This window comes from Chiloscyllium punctatum, chromosome 45 (genome assembly GCF_047496795.1).
Source record: "Chiloscyllium punctatum isolate Juve2018m chromosome 45, sChiPun1.3, whole genome shotgun sequence".
NCBI classification, from domain to species: domain Eukaryota; kingdom Metazoa; phylum Chordata; class Chondrichthyes; order Orectolobiformes; family Hemiscylliidae; genus Chiloscyllium; species Chiloscyllium punctatum.
In genome coordinates this window covers 34,618,716-34,630,874 of record NC_092783.1, presented here as the reverse complement: position 1 = coordinate 34,630,874, position 12,159 = coordinate 34,618,716, and the positions used below count along the sequence as shown (strand labels likewise).

The window sequence follows — 12,159 nt, the reverse complement described above, 5'->3', positions numbered from 1 at the left end:
AATTTGGATGTTCCTGAGGCACAATGCAGATCAGGTCTATGTTTCAACAGGCAGGCTGTAGTTGGTCTAAGCATCTCTTATAGTGGCTCCTGCTGCCCACTGGACCAGGAGGCTGAACGAACACAGCAAGCCAAGCAGAGACAAAAGAAAACTGGAATCCAAAGTAGACAGGCAAGAGGCTGAAAGAACACAGCAAGCCATGCAGCTTCAGGTGGTTGAGAAGTTCACATTTCGGGTGTAAACATTCTTCAGGACTGGGGGTGGGTGTGGGAGGAGCTGCAGATAAAGGGGATGGCGGGGTCAGGGTGGTGAAGTGGGGATAGGTGAAGACAGGTAGAGGGTACGATGGTCAATGGGAGGAATGAATCCTGTTGGCGGCAGGGAGCAGTGGAAGGGACTGGGAGGGGCTGAGAAGGGAGTCGGGGGATGGGGAGGGAGGATATTTGAAATTGGAGAACTCAATGTTGTGTCCTCCAGGCTGTAGGCTGCCCAGGTGGAAGATGAAGTGCTGTTGTTCTTTTTGGCAATGGAGGAAGTCAAGGATGCTCATGTTGGAAAGGAAGTGGTTTGGGGAATTGAAATGGGTGGTGACTGGGGTGTCCGGTCAGCCCTTGCCGACCCGGCTGCGAAGCTCAGTGAACTCTTCCCTAAGTTTCGGTAGAGAAGACCACATCCGGAGCACCTGATACAGTAAACTAGGTTGGAAGAGAGGCAGGTGAACCTCTATCTCACCTGGAAGGACTGTTTGGGGCCCTGAATGGAAGTGAGAGTGGTGGTGTACCGGCAGGTATTGCATCTTCAACTATCCCCACTTCAAACACCCTGCCCCTGCCACCTCCTTTATCTGCAGCTCCCCCCACACCTAACCCCAGTCCTGAAGAAGGGTTACACCCAATACGTCAACTTCTCCACCTCTTGCTGCTGCCTGGCTTGCTGTGTTCTTCCAGCCTTCTGCCTGTCTATGCTTATAGTCTGTGGCAATCTAAAAGCTTTCACCAACTTTACTATGAGGTCGTTGCCTGCATTTCATAACCTGAATTGTACAGCTGAATTTCTCATTGCAAATTCAGATTACGAGACTTGGATTTGGCATGGACAATTTGGGCCGAAGGGTCTGTTTCTGTGCTGTGTGACTCTATGACTCGAAAGGAGAGCAGGGTTGGAAGTGAATAGGTAGATTGGGAGAGTCCTGGTATTTTAGGCAATGAACTTAAAGCAAAGTATTGTGAATGCTAGAAATATGAAATTTTTAAAAAAGTGCCAGAGAAATTCAGCATACCTGTGTGGGATATAGGTAAATTAATGTTACTTCTGCAATTCCATTTTACAAAGTAAAATGAACTCACGCCAGTGTGTAATTGTTTTAGCCACGAGCTGAGTCAACAAGAATGGAAACGATGTGGAGGAAATATATAATTGTTTTTGTATTAGCTAAAACTGTATGTCAGAAGGTAGACATTATGGGCAAGTAGATAAGATGTTGTGAGGGGATGAAGTTAAGCTAGATACGCCTGTACAAACAGTAGGTATAAACATCTGTTTCCCACTTTTACAGAGACAGAGGAACAAACCCCAATTAAAAGGGTCGTAGGGATCAGAACGGCCTCGGGAAAGGCACAGATGAAGGGGGCAGATAATGATGAAGAAAGAATATGCCTAACAATAACCTACAGCAGGATGAGGTCAAACAGCCTTGTGAGGCCAGAAATAAGCATTTTGTCACAGGCAAGGTCGGATAAGGCAAGAGATAAACAGGGGTAATGGGGGCCGGTCTTAGGGAAGTGGAGGATGTAAACAGGGGAGGGAGCAGTGTAAAACAATAGAAATCAAATTATATAAATGTTGTGTATGAATTGAATTTGGTGTGTATGTCCTCTGCCTTATAGACACTGGACATCACACCCACTTGCAAGTGTAAAATAAATGACACTACTGATTCAGATCTTGTCTCGGACTGAAATTATTGAAGTGAGTGGGCTTTGTTTCTCACAATTGGGGGCTGTCCGGGATGTTCTTCCATTGCCAGGGGGGAGTGGCTGGCCTTGGACACTGGGAAGACGCGTCCCGTTCCCCATTGAGGAGCGGTCTCGTGTCCCGGTTTGGTCCGCTCCCTTGGGCGACTGGTATGAATCCCACAAGAGAGACATCTGAATCAGACAGTGATAGGAGCTCGATAGACAATACGGCACAAAGGGGCCAGGCAACTCTGTGCACAGACCAAGGTAAGAAACCTGACTTTTAAGTATTGCCTTGGTGGCTGGGATTGAGTTTTAGTAGTTAATAAGGGACTAACGAAGGAACTCAATATGGGTTGTGCCGTGGGTAAGGAAAAAGCCTCCGGAAAAACAAAAGAAGGAAAAGGCGATGGAAATGGAGGCGGGGTCCCTTACAACATACCTCCAGAAAGTCCTTTTGGCAGGATGTTGTGGAATTGGCAAAATAATACTTGTACAAGGGAAAAAGATGATTAAATATTGTTGATGGACTAAGGAATCCATTCTTCGTCCTACCGTCTTCTGGCCAAAATACAGGTCGGACAACAACTGGGTTTGTAAATATCTGAATTATTTGTCAATGAGTGTGAGAGAGAGAGAGAATGAAAAGAGCTGTACAGCTGGTAGAAAGTTTAACCCTTTGTGATTTGGTTTGAATGCACATTCGTTTGTTGGTGATTGAATGTTTGCGTTTTATTTCCTGGAGCTTGAGTTCCGGGACTGTTTTGAATCTGATTTTTATTATGGAAACTTAACATGATTTCTTTTAAGGTTAAGGATTCTATAGAGATTATGAAAAAAAAAGAATGATAACTCCTGTTCTTCTTACAGGTCATGACTGCCTTACTATCAGTTTCTAACTAATCTCTTTTATCTTTACATAAAAGTGATTTATGGAGGACAGTTGAAGTTTCAGTTCAACATTAGATTGTAGTAAAAACAAAATTCAATGGTTAATATCTGTAACCTTGGATTCGGCCATTGTTCATGCATTAGAAGTTTTTTCTTTAACTTGAGTAGACAAATTCTTTTAAGGCAGCTCTGATTATTTCACGACCTATAGTATTGTAATTGAGCAATGATTGGTCAGGAATACTTAAGAAAACTAATTGTGGATTTAAATTAAGGGACTAACACTGGGTGATTACAGTGGATTTCAAAATTGGGAGCTATATGCATTTTACATTTTAAATATTAAATACTGAATAAATGAATATAAATATATAAATATATTTACAAGTTTGAAACAGGCTTTAAAGTTAGTCAAACATGAATTGATGAATTGGTGTTTGAAGTTATGGGGAGCTAGAAATATTGCAATATTTCTTTAAAAAAAGAAAAAGGGAAGAACGTAATGACTTATCCCCTTCAGGAGGTACCAATAGGGGACAAATAGGGATTGGGTTTGTAAGTGTCCCCCTCAGCAGTGGGGAGGTCAGAACATTTAAAAAAGAAATGAAGGTCCTGGTTGAGGATCTGGTAGGGTTGTCTGAACAAATCGATCAATTTTTGGGGCCCAGTCTGTACAGCTGGGCTGAGTTAATGTCTATTTTGAATATACTATTTACTGGGGAAGAAAGGGGACTTATACGGGGAGCAGCCATTAAAATATGGGACAGGGAACACCCCATTGGAGATGGGGATGCTGGACAGGGAGAGACAAAGTTTCCCCTCAGAGACCCCCAGTGGGAAGATCAAAACCCAGAGTATTAAGAAGGAATGAGGGAATTGAAAGATCTGGTTCTAAAAGGAATAAGAGAGGCAGTTCCGAAGTCACAGAATTTGACTAAAGTCTTTGAAGTTAGACAGGAGAAAGATGAGACTCCTTCAGCTTTTTTTGCAGAGAGCAAGAGACTCAATGTGGAAATATTCTGGAATGAACCCTGAGAACCCAGTGGCACAGGGTATTTTGAAAGTATATTTTTGTGACAAAGGCATGGCCAGACATACAGAGAAAAATACAGAAGATAGAAGGGTGGGGTGAAAAGCCATTAGATGAATTGTCAAGAGAGGCACAGAAAGTGTTTGTAAAGAGAGAGGATGAGAGACAAAAACAGAAGGTGAAAATAATGGTAGCTACGGTTGATGAGGTAGTTAAGAAAAGAATGGAACCAATAGTGAGCAATCGGAGCAGCGGGTGGCAGCATGTTGAACAGAGAGGACAAGAGGGAGCATTTGATAGAGGGTTCGAGCGACAGGGGCAGAGCTGGAGGTCTCCACAGGCATGATGCTATTATTGCGGAAAGATAGGGCACTTTAAGCAGGAGTGTCCTGCTCTGAAAACGGAAGAGAGAGCAATTCCGCTTATGAATTTTGATGAAGAATAGGGGTGTCAGGGGTTCCTGCCCCCGGGGACCCACCAGGAACCCTTGATAAACCTGAAGGTGGGACCCTGTAGGGAAGAGGTAGTCTTCCTAGTAGATACGGGGGCAGCACGGTCATCGCTGAATTTTAAACCAAAGAAAGTAGGAATGTCAACACGGTCAATTACTGTTTCGGGGGTAAAAGGGGAAAGCTTTACTGTTCCAGTATTTGAACCTATGATGATAGAAGGTCCTAAGGATAGGGTCACAGGGGAACTGTTGTATATCCCTGATATAGGAAGTAACTTATTAGGGAGAGATTTAATTATCCTCTTCGGACTGGGGATTGGCATTCAGGAAAAAGAATTAGTTATACAAATGGCAATGTTGGCAGAGGATGTGGAGAGAGAGATAGACCCTATTGTATGGGCTAGGGAAGGGAATTGTGGAAAACTACAGATCCCTCCCCTTGAAGTAAATTAAAAAAAAGGAAAGGGGACTTTGTCTGTGAGTGACAATATCCCATTTCCATAGAAGGTAAACAAGGACTGCAGCCAGTAATTGAAGGATTGATTAGAGATGGACCGTTGGAGCCATGTATGTCTCCTTATAATACCCCAATTCTACCAGTGCGGAAGTCCGATGGAACGTATCGATTGGTGCAGGATTTGAGAACATTAAATCGAACAGTACAGATCAGGCACCCAGTGGTGCCAAACCCCCATACGTTATTAAGTAAGATCCCTCATGACCACAAATGGTTTAGTGTGATAGATTTAAAGGATGCCTTTTGGGCTTGTCCCTTGGCAGAGGAAGATAGGAATTTGTTTGCCTTTGAGTGGGAAGACCCTAAGACAGGACAGAAACAGCAATACCGGTGGACTGTGCTTCCCCAGGGGTTTATGGAATCCCCGGATTTATTTGGACAGATGTTAGAACAAATATTGGAGAAATTTAGCAGCCCCAAGGGGACTACCCTGTTGCAGTATGTAGACGACCTCTTAGTAACAGGAAAAAGAAGAGAAAGAGTAGTAGAAGCCACTAACAAATTATTGAATTTCCTGGGTCAGCAGGGACTGCGGGTATCTAAAAACAAACTACAATATGTGGAGGGAGAAGTGAAATACTTGGGACATTTAGTTAGTGAGGGAAAGTGAAAGATAAGCCCGGAACGGATAGAGGGAATAGTGGGAATGCCGCTGCCCAACACTAAACGGGAGTTACACAAATGTTTGTGTCTCACGGGTTATTGCAGATTGTGGATTGATTCCTATGCACAGAAGACTCAGAAATTATATCTCAAACTATTCGAGGGGGAACCAAAATGTCTAAGTTGGGATGATGAGGCAAAAGAGATGTGATCCATGCCCCCGTGTTAGCCTTACCTTCCCTAGATAAACCTTTCCACCTCTTTGCTACCGTGGATAAGGGAGCGGCTTTGGGAGTATTAACCCAGAGGTGGGGGAAGGAATTAGTACATGAAGAATTGATTAAACGGGTCTTGGAATCCCTATTACTCCCCCGAGAAATAGCAGTAGTGCATGTAAATGGTTATCAGAAAGGAAATGAACCAGAGGTTAGGGGAAATAGATTAGCCGATGAAGTGGCGAGAGAAGCCGCCCTGAACCCACAAGAAGTGGTGATTCATTCCCTAACACCTCCTGTCCCAGGTCCTCGGGAAGCTCCTATATTTACTGAAAGTGAAGAAAAAGAATTGAGAGATTTAGGGGCTGTAAAAACAGCAGACGGGCATTGGATGTTACCTGATGGAAGGAGAATGTTAAACAAAATGATGATGCGAGAGATTATGGCTGTCCTACACCAAGGCAGCCATTGGGGAGTACAAGCAATGTGTGATTTGGTTCTTAGGGAATATGGATGTAAAGGAATATATACAATTGCTAAACAAATATGTGAGGGATGTATCATATGCAGAAAGGTAAATAAGAAAGTCTTGAGAAAACAGACCCCGGGAGGAAGAGACCCAGAATTGAGACCTTTCCAGAGTATACAAGTAGATTATACTGAACTCCCCAGGGTAGGGAGACTAAAATATATGCTAGTCATAGTAGATCATTTATCTGGTTGGGTTGAGGCATACCCCCTAGCTACTGCCACTGTGAGTGGAGTGTCTAAAACAATATTGGAGCACATAATTCCCCGATATGGGCTAGTGAATCGTATAGATTCTGACCAAGGAACTCACTTTACCTCTAAAGTGTTACAGAGGGTAATGAAAGGGTTGGGAATTTCCTGGGAGTTCCATACTCCATGGCACCCGCCATCATCGGGAAGGGTTGAGAGAATGAACCAAACACTCAAACGACAGCTCTCTAAATTGATAATAGGAACCAGACTCCCTTGGATCAAATGTTTACCTATAGCTCTCTTGCGAGTATGAACAGCCCCAAGGAAAGACTTGGGACTATCCCCCTATGACATCTTATTTGGATTACCTTACTTGGGAACGAACGGAGAATTGCCAATTCCCGAAACTAAAGATTTGTTTTTAAAGAAGTATATACTGGGCTTGTCCTCCTCTTTGTTTTTCCTCAGGAAACAGGGTTTATTGGCACAGACTCCACCCCTTGATTTCACCGTTCATCCCATCCAGCCGGGCGATTGAATCTTAATAAAATCATGGACAGAGACTAAATTGCAGCCGGACTGGGAAGGGCCGTACCAGGCTCTTTTGACTACCGAAACGACAACAAGGACAGCGGAGAAAGGCTGGACTCACTACACTCGGGTCAAAGGGCCAGTGGACCCTCCCGTGGAGGAAGAAGTCTGGACAGCCGAATCAACGCAAGATCCGCTGAAACTCAGACTAAAGAGACTTTAAGTAACTAATTATACAGTGGCGATGTGAGTGCGGGATTATTTCTGTAAGATTGTATATTCAGCATGATGTTTAGAATACTGGGAATGCTGCTAGAGATATGATGCTAGCCCTTTTAGTATTGGGATTTCGTCAAATATCATTTTCATATGTATTATTAACGGTTCCTGAATCTGATAATCCACAAGTAATAGACGCTGATGTATGCAGCTTAGTAAATTGTGGGGATGTAGATAATCAGGGACAGTACCGCAGCTTTGAGATACATCTTAAGTCCTATGGGGATGGCCTTGGGGATGGTACTTAGTATAATGGTCTCGTCACAGTACACCGGACCCCCTTCCGACCAGCTCGCGATTGTCCCGATAAAAAGTGTAAGTCAATATACCTAACGATAAGGAAAACCACATGGCACAAAACAGTCCGGGTGGGGCGCGGGGGGGGGCACCTATGAGATACAATGAAATGAAACGTTTGGGATAGAAATGAAAGCAAATGGGAAGGATTTCTTGGGCAAATTTTTTCAAATTAGCATAGGACAGGGAAAACGGGTAGAACTACTGGGTAATAAGATACAATCTTTCACCCCTCCCGCTGATCCTAAAGTAGTAAAATTTATAGAGGTAAAGGACTTGAAACAGACCATTGAAATAGAAACTGGGTACGGGGATGCAAATGCCTGGGTTGAATGGGTAAAGTATACTGTAAAAAGTCTGAACAAAAGCAATTGCTATGCATGTGCCTCCGGTCGGCCAGTGGCCCAGGTGGTTCCCTTTCCGCTCGGGTGGAAGCGAGGCAGGAAGGGCATGAAATGTATGATAGCCCTGTGCCAGGATGAGACTGCGTGGAATGATAGGAACTGCACATTCCTATCTCTGATGTTCCCTCCCTTGGAGAAGAAAGATGCAAAAGGTCCCCCCCATATTTTCCATCGCAGTTGGAAATCACACATCGTGTGTGCATAGACGAGGTACAAGTCGGTCGAAAGATTTGGGGGAGCTGAAATTATGTACAGAGATTAAGAATGTAACCAAAATGGAGAAGGGAGGGAACTACTCAGCACTAAAGGTTCCCCGAGCGGATCTGTGGTGGTACTGTGGAGGCAAAATATAGAGACCCACCCTCCCTCCGGATTGGAGAGGGATTATACAATTGGCAATTCCATTTACCCTGGCATTTGAGAAGGAAAAGATAGGAACGAAAAAGGGAAGGGGTAAGAGATTACTGTTAGACACTTCTTTCGATGACAGGATTTATCTCGATTCAATAGGAGTCCCTAGCCGGGGGTACCTGATGAATACAAGGCTCGTAACCAGATTGTAGCAGGCTTTGAGTCAGCTCTCTTTTGGTGGGTAACAATTAATAAAAATGTAGATTGAATAAATTACATTTTCTATAATCAACAGCGATTCATAAATTATACAAGAGATGCGGTTAAAGGAATATCAGACCAGCTTGATGCGACAAGTAGGATGGCATGGGAAAACAGAATGGCCCTTGATATGATTTTAGCAGAAAAAGGGTGTGTGTGTGTGATGTTAGGAGGAAGCTGTTGTACCTTCATTCCTAATAACACTGCACCTGATGGTTCAATTACTCGGGCCTTAAGGGGATTGACTACCTTAGCAGGAGTAGACACATCTCTCACAGGATGGCTTGAGTCCTGGTTTGGAAGGTAAAAGGGGATGGTGGTTTCTATCCCTACTTCCCTGATAGTAGTAGTCAGGGTATTGGTGGCCTTTGGCTGTTGTATTATACCCTGTATACAAGGGCTCACCCAAAGACTGATTGAAACAGCCTTGATGAAACAGGTGTCCCTAAAAGAAAAATGCAGAAGATAACAAATGGTAATTAAAGAAAAGGGGGAAATTGTGGGATATTGGTAAATTAATGTTACTTCTGCAATTCTGCAATTCCATTTTACAAAGTAAAATGAACTCACGCCAGTGTGTAATTGTTTTAGCCACGAGCTGAGTCAACAAGAATGGAAACGATGTGGAGGAAATATATAATTGTTTTTGTATTAGCTAAAACTGTATGTCAGAAGGTAGACATTATGGGCAAGTAGATAAGATGTTGTGAGGGGATGAAGTTAAGCTAGATACGCCTGTACAAACAGTAGGTATAAACATCTGTTTCCCACTTTTACAGAGACAGAGGAACAAACCCCAATTAAAAGGGTCGTAGGGATCAAAACGGCCTCGGGAAAGGCACAGATGAAGGGGGCAGATAATGATGAAGAAAGAATATGCCTAACAATAACCTACAGCAGGATGAGGTCAAACAGCCTTGTGAGGCCAGAAATAAGCATTTTGTCACAGGCAAGGCCGGATAAGGCAAGAGATAAACAGGGGTAATGGGGGCCGGTCTTAGGGAAGTGGAGGATGTAAACAGGGGAGGGAGCAGTGTAAAACAATAGAAATCAAATTATATAAATGTTGTGTATGAATTGAATTTGGTGTGTATGTCCTCTGCCTTATAGACACTGGACATCACACCCACTTGCAAGTGTAAAATAAATGACACTACTGATTCAGATCTTGTCTCGGACTGAAATTATTGAAGTGAGTGGGCTTTGTTTCTCACACCTGGCAGCATCTATGGAAGTTTTGAAGAAGAATTATTCTGGAATTGAACATTTGCTGTGTTTTTCTCCTCACAGATGCTGACAGATCTGCTGAGTTTCTGCAGCACTGTTTTTATTTTACTTATTTAGACACAATGGACTGCACTTGTCATTGCAGGATTCCTCACTGGGGTCCATAGTTAGCAATTATCCCATAAGTAACATGGACTTGTCACCAATTTACACTGTTTATATAAACTGTCAAGCATGCAAATACCAGTGCCGCTGAACGAGGGTTCTGTTTGTGGGGACTTTGTACAAGTTCACTTCTGCATTTGCTTGTGTAATAAGTCTTCAACAGAAGAGGAACCAGAAGCTTATAGAACATAGAACATAGAACAATACAGCACAGAACAGGCCCTTCGGCCCATGATGTTGTGCCGAACATTTATCCTAGCTTAAGCACCCATTCATGTACCTATCCAATTGCTGCTTAAAGGTCACCAATGATTCTGACTCTGCCACTCCCACAGGCAGCGTATTCCATGCCCCCATCCCTCCTGACATCCCCCCTATACCTTCCACCCTTCACCTTAAATTTATGTCCCCTTGTAACACTCTGTTGTACCCGGGGAAAAAGTTTCTGACTGTCTACTCTATCTATTCCCCTGATCATCTTATAAACCTCTATCAAGTCACCCCTCATCCATCGCCGTTCCAATGAGAAAAGGCCTAACACTCTCAACTTATCCTCGTACGACCTATTCTCCATTCCAGGCAACATCCTGGTAAATCTTCTCTGCATCCTCTCCAAAGCTTCCACATCTTTCCTAAAGTGAGGCGACCAGAACTGCACACAGTACTCCAAATGTGGCCTAACGAAGTTCCTGTACATCTGCAACATCACTTCACGACTCTTGAATTCAATCCCTCTGCTAAGCCACATGTGTTAAGCCACATTTAAAAAAAAACTAGTACTGTGACTAGTTCTGGGTGCGTACTGCAGGAAGATTGTGAAGGTACACTATCAGTCCGGAAACTAGAGTTGCAGATAATGTGGCTAATAGATTAGTAATGGCCAACTTCAATTTACGTATATACTTGATAAATCAAATTAGCATTCATTCTGTAATGTAATTTCTTGTGTGTGTGAGAGATGGAGCAGCACATTGAGGAACCAAATAGGGATCAGGTTATTTTGGATTTAATGTTGTGTAATGAGAAAGGGCTCATTACACCTTGTTAAATAGTGATCATAATATAATAGAACTATACATTAAATTGGAAAACAAAATAGTTCATTCTAAAACTGAGATCTTACATCTGAACAAAGGAAACTGAAAAAAATAAGGGGCAATGGGCTGAGACAGTTTGAGAAAATACAATGGTAGAGTTAATAGTTGACAATGAAATATTACATTGTCCACAACAGATGATACTTTCCTCTAAGGCACAAACACTCAAAGTGAATCCTCAATCAACCATGACCAATGAAAAATGTTAAAAATTGCTTCAGATCAAAGAAAGTGGTAAATCTGAACAGGACTAAGAAACTCATAAAGGAAAGTAAAAATAGAATGAATGCAAGCTAGCAAGAAACATAAAAGCTTCTTTAGGTGTGTGAAAAGTTTGGCTTGGACAAATGGACTGAAAAATTTATAGTGAACAGCAAGTGGAGAAACCAGTTATTTTGCACATGTTCATGGAAGAAGGTATCGAAAATCTCCCAGAAATACAAGATGGCCAAGGGATTTGTGAAACTGAAGAATGAAAAGAAATTTATTTCGATAAAAAAGTAGTACTTTAAAAGTCAACTGGATTAAGGTTGGTAGATTCCCTGGACCAGGTGAGCTACATCCCCGAGTGTTGAACAAGATGGCGAGAGATTATCTCTGAAAATTCTATAGCTCCTGGAAAAGTTTCTGGAAACTGGAAAGCAGCAAATGTAATCCCCGTGTGTTTAAGAAATGAAGAAGAGGGAGAATTTAGAATCAATTAAAAACAACATAATGACTTGATATGTAGAAAATAGTGGTAATGTTGGGCAGAGTCAACCTGGATTCATGGAATAAATATTATCTTTGGCAAACTTTTTAGAGTTTGTTTAAGGATGTTACTTGTAATGTAGAAAGAGGAGAACCTGTAGATGTGGCGTATTTGAATTTTCAGAAAACTTTTGTTGAGGTCCTACACGAGGTTAGTAAATGAGTGCATGGGTTTGGGCTGGGAAATCTGCTAGTCTTGATTAGATTGTGAATTGGTTAGTAGACTGAAAGTAGGAATAAACACATCTTCATATAACAAGCAATTACCATTGGGGTCAGTACTAGGTCTGAACTGTTCATAATCTATATAAATGATGTTGATGTAGGAGCCAATTGTAATATTTCCAAATTTGCTGATGGCATCAAACAGGGTATGAATGTTAATTGTGAGGAGGATGCAAAGAGACCTCAA

At 42.4% G+C, this 12,159-nt stretch overlaps 1 long non-coding RNA gene across 1 annotated transcript; it reads left to right on the top strand.

The window, feature by feature from the left end:
• The first annotated feature begins 1,011 nt into the window (after positions 1–1,011).
• LOC140467273 (uncharacterized) lies at positions 1,012–9,672 on the top strand. Its single transcript, XR_011955381.1, has 2 exons — positions 1,012–7,162; positions 9,288–9,672. It is a non-coding gene; the product is annotated as an uncharacterized lncRNA (long non-coding RNA).
• The last annotated feature ends 2,487 nt before the right edge of the window (positions 9,673–12,159 follow it).